General features: G+C 50.6%; 1 non-coding gene and 2 pseudogenes across 1 annotated transcript; 1 reads left to right on the forward strand and 2 right to left on the reverse strand.

Moving 5' to 3' along the window:
- Window positions 1-1,517: 1,517 nt before the first annotated feature.
- LOC130292126 (U2 spliceosomal RNA) lies at window positions 1,518-1,705 on the reverse strand. The gene has a single exon (XR_008848085.1). It is a non-coding gene; the product is annotated as a U2 spliceosomal RNA (small nuclear RNA).
- Window positions 1,706-2,727: 1,022 nt separating this feature from the next.
- Window positions 2,728-2,908, reverse strand: LOC130292092 (U2 spliceosomal RNA; annotated as a pseudogene).
- An 813-nt stretch (window positions 2,909-3,721) lies between these two features.
- Window positions 3,722-3,868, forward strand: LOC130292112 (U2 spliceosomal RNA; annotated as a pseudogene).
- Window positions 3,869-10,164: the final 6,296 nt, after the last annotated feature.

The following is a 10,164-nucleotide window of genomic DNA, read 5'->3' on the forward strand; positions in this document are numbered from 1 at the left end:
CATTAACAAGTACCGTATTTACTTATCTTGGAAATGGATCCAATACTTAAAGTAACTATTGAGACTGGTGTGAACATGGTGTCAAGGAGAGGCCCAACTATAGGCTCAAAAGTGTCTCCAAGTTTATTCAGCAGCAATACTAGAAAAAGTTATAATGGTAATTGGCTGAACACTGGGAGAAATTGGAAGTGTAGCAACAATAAATGTATAACATGTTCACATATGAATATTAGAATTCATTTCTCATGTAACTAAAAAGAAGTATACCGTCAGATCCTATATAAATTGCAATACAAGTTCAGTTATATATTTGGCTTCATGTGATATATGCCAACAACAATATGTTGGCTGTACGAGTAATCATTTGAAAGATAGGATCAGACGGCATATTTCAGATGTACGCACATAAGAGAAAAACACGCAGGAGATACTAGAAGCCTTAGTGTCATGGGAATAGAAAAGGTTAGGTGTAACACTAGAGGAGGAGATATGAAGAGAAAATGTTCATTTTGAATACCAGATACCCTAAAGGCTTAAATCACAGATTAGATTTAATCATGTCATATTAATAGTAGTTAATTTCCAGTTTGACATATATTTTGAATATTAAATAACAGTAAAATAGTAATAATAAAAATTCATAAAAATAGAAAAATACACTATAATAAATTGATAATAAATTCATAGTGATTCTGTTTATTAGTCAGTTGGAATACATTATGATAATAGTTGATGTAAATTAATAACATCAAAATTATTTAATATACATCATTTTTGTAATATAATAATTAAATTTTTTTTTTTTTTTTTATCTAAAGCCGAGGAAAGTGCTTTCGATTCACCCAAAGTGCAAGAAAAAGTGCAAACGTGTTACACTAAAAAAAACGTGCACAAAGGATGCGGTCTATCGCAAGCCCTTCTCCGATAGGAGAGAGGCCCCCCAACAAACCTTACCCTTCGCCTCCGGACCAAAAGGTACCTGCGAGGTTCCAGGTTCGATGTCCCTTTTCGCCGAAGCTACTAGGGGACCACAAATGCTCCCGGCATCCCCCTTGGCGTTAGCCAAGGTATCTGCCCGCAGAGCCGATTACGGTAGGTACCCTGCCAAAGCAGGAGTACCCGGGGTGTTTGCAGGGAGGTGCGGAACCTAATGGCCACACACACCTCCCCTAGACCGCCAGGAGGGACACCCAGAAGGGCTACCGCATCCTGACAAATCCTGTGAACACACAACACGCAAAAAGTGACACAGTGAGACAAAAAAGAAATAAATAAGTGAATGTGTGCAGATATACTGCCCGGACATCCGGCCGGATCTATAAAAATTTCTCTGATCCTAGCCAGAAGGCCGGGAATCAAGAGGAGAGTGCCACAAGGTGAAGAGATTATGGTGCCCGTGCTTCAACTCAGTGAGTCTATCCTCCCAGTGAGTTTCGGCACCTCGGGGTCACCACTCCCCGAGGCACAAAAGTACCTCGGCTCTAGACCCTCTCAGCCTCATGGCGAGACCCGGAGGGAACAGGTCACATCGGGGCAGCCGTCGAGCTGATTCCTCAGAACCAGCCCCGGAAAGCCCTGGTACACCTGCATCCTCCATGCAGCACCCATCCCCACCAGCCCCATATCGGCGTTACTGTCCACCGGCATGAAAAACTGATAAGAACAGATACTAAACTTGATCTTAGCCAAAAGGCCGAGAAGCGAATAAAATAATAATTTAATATGGCAGAATGTATTTTAATTTCAAACATATATATATATATATATATATATATATATATATATATATATATCTATATGGGTGAATATTTACCTCAGGGCAAGGCCACCACTCCTGGTGTAACGGAGCTTCAGAAGGCCATTAGGCACTCTGCGGGCATTCTGGATAGGGGAATATGCAAAGCAGCTCATTACATCACCTTTTCAGGTAATGTTCCCTGGTATCAGCTTTGCTCCTGTTAAGGAATATAAAAAGCTGATCGGGATTTTATGCCAAGTCAGACTACTCCCCAAAAGGGAAGTTTTAACCCATCTGCAGACAGCTGTTTCGTGTTTTTTTTTTCTTTTCTTTTTCTAAAGCCGAGGAACGTGCTCTCGATTCACCCAAAGTGCAAGAAAAAGTGCAAACGTGTTACACTAAAAAAAAACGTGCACAAATGATGCGGTCTATCGCAAGTCCTTCTCCGATAGGAGAGAGGCCCCCCAACAAACCTTACCCTTCGCCTCCGGATCAAAAGGTACCTGCGAGGTTCCAGGTTCGATGTCCCTTTTCGCCGAAGCTACTAGGGGACCACAAATGCTCCCGGCATCCCCCTTGGTGTTAGCCAAGGTATCTGCCCGCAGAGCCGATAACGGTAGGTACTCTGCCAAAGCAGGAGTACCCGGGGTGTTTGCAGGGAGGTGCGGAACCTAATGGCCACACACACCTCCCCTAGACCACCAGGAGGGACACCCAGAAGGGCTACCGCATCCTGACAAATCCTGTGAACACACAACACGCAAAAAGTGACACAGTGAGACAAAAATAAATAAATAAGTTAATGTGTGCAGATATACTGCCTGGACATCCAGCCGGATCTATAAAAATGTCTCTGATCCTAGCCAGAAGGCCGGGAATCAAGAGGTGAGTACCACAAGGTGAAGAGATTATGGTGCCCGTGCTTCAACTCAGTGAGCCAGTATTCCCAGTGAGTTTCAGCACCTCGGGGTCACCACTCCCCAAGGTACAAAAGTACCTCTGCTCTAGACCCTCTCAGCCTCATGGCAAGACCTGGAGGTATCAGGTCACCCGTCGAGCTGATTCCTCCATGCAGCACCCATCCCCACACCGGCGTTACTGCCCACCGGCATGAAAAACGGATAAGAACAGATACTACACTTGATCTTAGCCAAAAGGCCGAGAAGCAAGCAGACAGCTGTTTCGTGGTTTTTGCCACTCGTCAGTACAGAGCAGGGTGATCTGGCTTGGCTGGGGGGGGGGGTAAGAGGCCTGAGAGCAGCTAAAGGGGGTGAGTATTATTTACCTCAGGGCGAGGCCACCACTCCTGGTGTAACGGAGCTTCAGAAGGCCATTAAGCAGTCCGCGGGCATTCTGGGCCTTTTGGGGAGTAGTCTGGCATGGCATAAAATCCCTATCAGCTTTTTATATTGCTTAACAGGAGCTAAGCTGATACCAGGGAACATTACCTGAAAAGGTGATGAAATGAGCTGATTTGCATATTCCCCTACCCAGAATGCTCGCGGAGTGCTTAATGGCTTTCTGAAGCTCCGTTACACCAGGAGTGGTGGCCTCGCCCTGAGGTAAATACTCACCCCCTTTAGCTGCTCTCATGCCTCTTACCCCAGCCAAGGCAGATCACTCTGCTCTGTACTGAGGAGTGGTAAAAACCATGAAACAGCTGTCTGCAGATGGGTAGAAACTTCCCTTTTGGGGAGTAGTCTGGCTTGGCATAAAATCCCAATCAGCTTTTTATATTGCTTAACAGGAGCTAAGCTGATACCAGGGAACATTACCTGAAAAGGTGATGTAATGAGCTGCTTTGCATATTCCCCTACCCAGAATGCCCGCGGAGTGCTTAATGGCTTTCTGAAGCTCCGTTACACCAGGAGTGGTGGCCTCACCCTGAGGTAAATACTCAACCCCTTTAGCTGCTCTCAGGTCTCTTACCCCAGCCAAGCCAGATCTCCCTGCTCTGTGCTGACAAGTGGCAAAAACCACAAAATCGCTTCTCGGCCTTTTGGCTAAGATCAAGTGTAGTATCTGTACTTACCTGGCAGGGGAGATACCGTGATCACTAAGGTCTGAAGAACTCCAAGCATTGTGGTGGAGATTTTGCGTAGTACGATTGCAGTACTTTTCGTTCTTATTAGAACCGCATTTCTCTAGAGCATACCACCTGAAGATCGTCTCCTGCCTGCCTCGGAACATCTGAAGAAGGAGAAGATCTTGAAGACTGCAGCTCCGGAAGAAGCCGACGAAGAACCTGGAAGAAGGGAATCGGCGGTGAATTCCGGAACAGCGGCGAAGACGAAGGTGGCGCAGAATCTTTTCGAAGAAACTCGCTGCCTCTGGAGAAGGATTTGCATAGCTCCTCCCACCGGGACTGGATCTGCATAGCTCCTCCCATCCGGGAAAGAAGACTTTGCGAAGCCTCTCTCCACAAGCAAGCAAGGAAGCGGAAAAGAGCCTGCTGGAAGAAGCCATGGTCTCAACCAGCAAGTCCACCCAGTAGGTTGCAGGGCAAGGCCTGGAGGTCCAGCCCCAACCACAGCAAGCTTCAACCTCCACCACGGCAAGGCAGAAGGGCGGCAGAATTCCCAACCTGGAAGCTCCAACCCTGGAACCCTGGATGAGGCAGACTGTTGCCTTGAAGTTCAAGCCCGTGGACGGAAGGGTGCCGGACATGTCCCACGACGTGTTCTGCAAGAAGATGCTGGCGGATCAAGGCTTCCCCACGGCTGACACCCTGGGAATAGCAACCTTCTTTTCGGGAATCTTCTACATCACCATTGGGACCTGTAGAAGATACTGGGAGGCGGCGAAAGCGGCGAGTCCTGTATCCCCTTTCTCTCGCTTTGTGGGCAACTGCCTTATTCAAAGAGAGGAGAGGCGGGTGATGGTCTCAATGCGGAACCCACACACCCCCATGCACGGACATCTCGACCTTCCTGAAGCGCTTCTGCACCGTGGTGAGGGAGCCCACCCGCATCCTGAATTCACTCGGATACTGGACCTGCAAGTGGTCTGTGGTCGTCAGACTCAACAAGAACCCTGCTTCTCCAGACGGACTACAGCACCTGCCAACGACATTTTCCTTGGGCAACTCCACAGGACTTATCTTCTACCCGGACATGCCGCAGACCTGCAGGAGATGTGGCAAGATGGGCCACGAGGGCAAGGACTGTACGGAGGATGCCTGCAGGTATTGCCGTGTGACAGGTCACACGACCAAGGACTGCCCCAAGAGCAAGACCTGCAACCTCTGCGGACTGGCAGCCCACAGCTACAAGGACTGCCCCCAGAGGGAGAGAACATGGGCATCTGTGGCAGCGAGAGCACCGAAGCCAGCCCCAGCTCCGGAGCCAGCACCACGGATGGCCAAGCCGACCAAGGAGGGTAAGAAGGCGAAATCCACCACCACCCCTGCCCCGTCCCGTCCCTCCCCTGCCCCTCCCGCCCCATCCCCTGCCCCTCCCGCCCCATCCCGTCCCACCCCTGCCCCTCCTGCCCCATCCCGTCCCACCCCTGACCCCCGTACCCCACCCCGGCCCACCCCTGCCCCGTCCTCCCCTGCCCGGCCCACCCCTGCCCCGTCCTCCCCTGCCCGGGCACTCTCTCCTGCCCCCCGCCCCACCGAGCCTCCTTTCTCTCCTGGCCCAGCAGCACCTAACCCCCCTCCAGCTGCTGGTGCCCGCCCTTCGGAGGACTTTCCTGTGATTCCTCCCCCAGGTACCATACAGAGGAAGAGGAAAGAAAGGGACAACGCATCAGAAGAGTCCCACAAAAGAAAGATTATCGAGCCCTGCGAGACCCCTCAAGCTTCAGATGAGGAGGAGGAGATGGAGCAGGTCTGCAAGAGCCTTGAAGCTTCAGAAGTAGAGGAGGTGATGGAGCAGGCCCAAGTGGAGCAGGTCCAAGCAGAGCCAGTCCAAGCTCAATCTATGGAGGAGCTGCTGCAGGACCCAAAGGTCAAGAAAATCCTGGACACTCCGTCCAACACGGTCTACGACGAGTTCTTGGAAGGGCGCTACGAGAAGCCACAGGAGCCGACAGGCGCCAGAGAAGAGGACCCGTCCGACCAGAGTGGTAACTAGTATCTGAACTAACCTCTCTTTTTATTCCCATGGCTGATCTCAACATCTTCTGCATTAATGTGAGGAGTATTAGAGCTTGGTTTAGATTTCAGACTGTTCTTACGTTCTTAGATTCCCAGAGGTGTGATGTTTACATGTTGCAGGAATGTGCTTTGTCTGCTTCTAGGTCTTACAACCATCTGGCCAGGCGGTGGCCTCACGGCCCTTCCTACTGGTCTGGTGGGCGCGACAATAGGTCTGCGGGGGTGGCCATCCTGATCAGGGGAGGTAACTTTGCACTTGATTCCGTCCGGGAGCTCGTCTGTGGCAGACTTCTTGTCGCAGACGGTTCCTGGGCGGGTGAGCCCGTGCGGCTCATCAACGTGTATGCCTCCCCTGAGAGGGATGTCCGACTGGAGGTTCTCCAGGCCCTGCGGGCTGAACTCGCCACCACTAGGGCAGTAGTGTTGGGTGGTGACTTCAACTGCCCCATTGAGGTGGACGGGCGCAGTTCTGGCACATCCGCCAACCTGGACGTGACTTCTAAACTGCTGATTGAGATGGTGACAGAGGCATCCTTGCAGGACGTTGTCGGGTCCATCGGGAACGGCTCCGTAAACTATACGTGGAGCCGCCCCGATGGCTCGCTTCGTTCTCGGATAGACTTCATCTTCACTTCGAGAGCAGTCAGAAAGGTGTCGTACTCTATGGTCCCCTGCTTCTTCCCTGACCACAGGGCCATTCGATTCCGGGGGACTCTGGGCCATGGATTCCCACCTGGCCCAGGCTCCTGGAAGTTGAATTGTGCCCTGTTGGAGCAGAGGGAGGTCATGGAGGAACTTAGGGATGCGTACCTTGTATGGCGAAATGACAAATGTCTGTTCAAGTGCATCAGCGATTGGTGGGAATATGTTAAAGTCGAATTCCGTTATTTCTTTCAAGCAAAAGGCAGACAACAGGCGTGTGCGAAGAAGTGGGACTTCAGGAAACTGCAGCGCGAGCTGCGGTCCCTGCAGGACCTGCTCCAGTGTGGCTGGGACGTCAGGGAGGAGCTGGAGGAGACCAAAAAGAGCTTGAAAAGGCACTTTGAGGAGGAATCCAAGCGAATCGTCTTTCGTTCCAAGGTGGAGAACCTGGAGAAGGGTGAGAAGTGTAACTCTTTCTTTTTCAGGAAGCTCCATGCCGGCCACACGCCCCTGACTGAGCTACGAGATGAGACCGGACACATGAGGAGTGGCAAGGAGGAAGTGATGGGGGTCGTCTCCGACTTCTACAGCAACCTCTACGCCCCCAAGTCATCCGACCCTGAAGCCGCCGAGAGGTTCCTGTCAGGTATCACTTACGTTGTTGATCCCGCAGGTGCGGCGGCTATGGACGATCCCTTGACGGTGGGGGAGCTGCTCTCTGCCGCTAAATCCTTTAAGCCCGGCAGGACCCCGGGCAGTGAAGGTCTCCCGGCCGAGCTCTATGTAGCGCTGGGTGACCAGATCTGTCTGGACCTGTTGGAGGTGTACGAGGAGATGGTGGTGGGGGGCAGAATGCAACCGTCGTTGAGGGAAGGGATGATCACGATCTTGTATAAGCGGAAGGGGGAGAGATGTGACCTGAAAAACTGGCGTCCCATCTTTCTCCTGAACGTGGACTACAAGATCCTCGCCAAGGTGCTGGCCAACAGGCTGAAACCTGTCATGGGGCAGATCGTCCATCCGGACCAGACCTGCAGCATTCCTGGTCGCAGGATTGCTGACAGCTTTGCCCTAGTGAGAGACACGGTCCATTACATCCAGGACCGCGGGGGCCGCGCCACCCTGGTCAGCTTAGATCAGGAGAAGGCGTTCGACCGTGTCTCCCACGCATTAATGGACAGGGTTTTGCGCAGGCTGGGTCTGGGGAAGATGTTTTGCTCTTTTGTTAACGTTATGTATTTTGACATTTACAGCACGGTGTTGGTGAACGGCTGGAAGACTGACCCCTTTCCCATCCTTTCAGGGGTTAGACAAGGCTGCCCTCTTTCACCTCTTCTTTTTGTTTGTGTTATAGAGCTCTTTGCTGAGACTATCCGGCAGAATGGAGAGATCAGAGGGATCACCGCACCAGGACCAGATCGCTACGAGGTCAAGTGCTCGCTCTACATGGACGATGTGACCGTCTTCTGCGCTGACCAGCGTTCAGTGACTGCGCTCGTCCAGACCTGCGAGGACTTCGGCAGAGCTTCGGGGGCAAAAGTCAACTGCAGGAAGTCGGAGGCCATGCTCTTCGGGGAGTGGCAACTGGCTTCCTCCGCCCCCTTCCCCTTCACCGTTAAGCCGGACTTCATTCAAATTCTTGGAGTCTGGTTGGGGAAGGAAGGAGCGGCCCTTAAGTCTTGGCAAGACCGACTAGGAAGGATAAACTCGAAGATCGGACTGTGGAGCTACAGAAAGCTCTCGATGGAAGGCAAGGCACTTGTCCTGCGGAGTGAAGTTTTGCCTGTGCTCCAATACACCGCACAGGCCTGGCCTCCCCATACCACCGTTTGCAAGGCCATCACCCGGACAGTGTTTGGCTTCATCTGGGGCAAAATGGACAGAGTCAAGAAGACTGTGACATACAAGGAACCCCGCAAGGGTGGGAAGGGAATACCCGACATCCCTACTCTGCTGAGGGCCTCCTTTGCATGTGTCACCTTGCAGCGGACTCTTGTTGAAAAGACTGGCTCAGTGGGAAGGTCCATGTCTCGCTTGCTTCTCATGCCCCTCTGGAGACAGCTGTGCTGGGACAAGTGGGACAGCTCCATCCCTTACAACTGGAACACTCCCTGGTTCTATGGGGATGTTGTCCGGTTTGTGAGGGAGCACCAGCTGGAAGGACTGAAACCCGACCTATGGAAGCCGAAGACAATCCACAAGCTCATCCGAGCTAAGGACTTGACAGAGCTGGTTCCGGGTCTCCCTGCAGCCACTGCAGAGACAGTTTGGAACAATGTGGCCTCAAAGCGGCTTACCAATGGACACAAGGACTTGTCGTGGATGGCCATCAAGGGAGGTCTCTCTCTCAGGTCATTCATGCATGCCCGCAACCTGTGCAAAACCCGGTACTGCCCCCGGTGCCCCTACGTGGAGGAAACATCTTTTCACGTGTTTTGGCAGTGCCCCCTTGCACAGGGTCTGTTGGACGCCCTAGAACATGAACTCAGAGAGACTGTGCCCAGGAGCTGCCTATCGTACCATTCGGTGCTTTACGGTCTGTTCCCTGGGACCCATGACGTGGAGGCCATCCAGGAGGCCTGGCGCCTTATGAACTGTTTTAAGGACGCAGTGTGGCTTGCCAGGAACCGCCTCGTGATCAACAGGGAAAACATGTCCGCCCGGGACTGCCGCAGGTTCATCAAGAACCTGCTTAGAGACTATTCCATCTTGGACAGCCCGGCCGTTAATGAGGAAGAAGAGGAGTGAAGACCCCTCTCCTTCTCCCATGTCTCCCTGAAGATACAGCCCAGCAGTTTGGCCCTGTGAAACGCCCCCTCCCCACCCCCACATAGTCGCCCATACCCCCCACACCCCCGCTCCACAGCCCACGCCCCTACCCCGATCACAGATTGTATTGTTTTGTTATTCGATCTCTTGTGCTTTTCTATTACAGGATTGAGCTGAGTGTTAGAGTAGCATGATGTGCGATGTATAGCTTAGGGAACCTTTGCTGTGTCTTGTACTGTCATGCTTTGTGTGATTGTAATTTATTGTATGACTTGTAATGATTGAACTGACAATGAAGCTCTTTCAATAATCCACGAAACAGCTTTCTGCAGATGGGTAGAAACTTCACTTTTGGGGAGTAGTCTGGTATGGCATAAAATCCCGATCAACTTTTTATATTCCTTAACAGGAGCTAAGCTGATACCAGGGAACATTACCTGAAAAGGTGATGTAATTAGCTGCTTTTCATATTCATATATATATATATATATATATATATATATATATATATATATATATATCATATAATGTTGCAGCATCTTGTAATACCTTTTTTATTGAACTAACAGCATTTTGTAGAGACAAGCTTTCGAGATTCCTCCCTTTATCAATTCCAAAGCAAATCCCTTTGGATTTGCTTTGGACTTGATAAAGGGAGGAATCCCGAAAGCTTGTCTCTACAAAGTGCTGTTAGTCCAAAAAAAAAGGTATTACAAAATACTGCAACATTTTATGATTTGCATCACTGGTCTAATATGGCTACTCAAATTTACTATATATATATTTTTGTTTTTCCACCTGTGGCTAGTTACATAATCATATGCAAGTATGTTAATGTAAATACTCATAATTTAATATGGTTTTCTCTTTCCTCTGGTTGATATTTGTGTACCTACATATACCTTTATATACCTTC

Source organism: Hyla sarda, chromosome 9 (assembly GCF_029499605.1).
Source record: "Hyla sarda isolate aHylSar1 chromosome 9, aHylSar1.hap1, whole genome shotgun sequence".
NCBI classification, from domain to species: Eukaryota; Metazoa; Chordata; class Amphibia; order Anura; family Hylidae; genus Hyla; species Hyla sarda.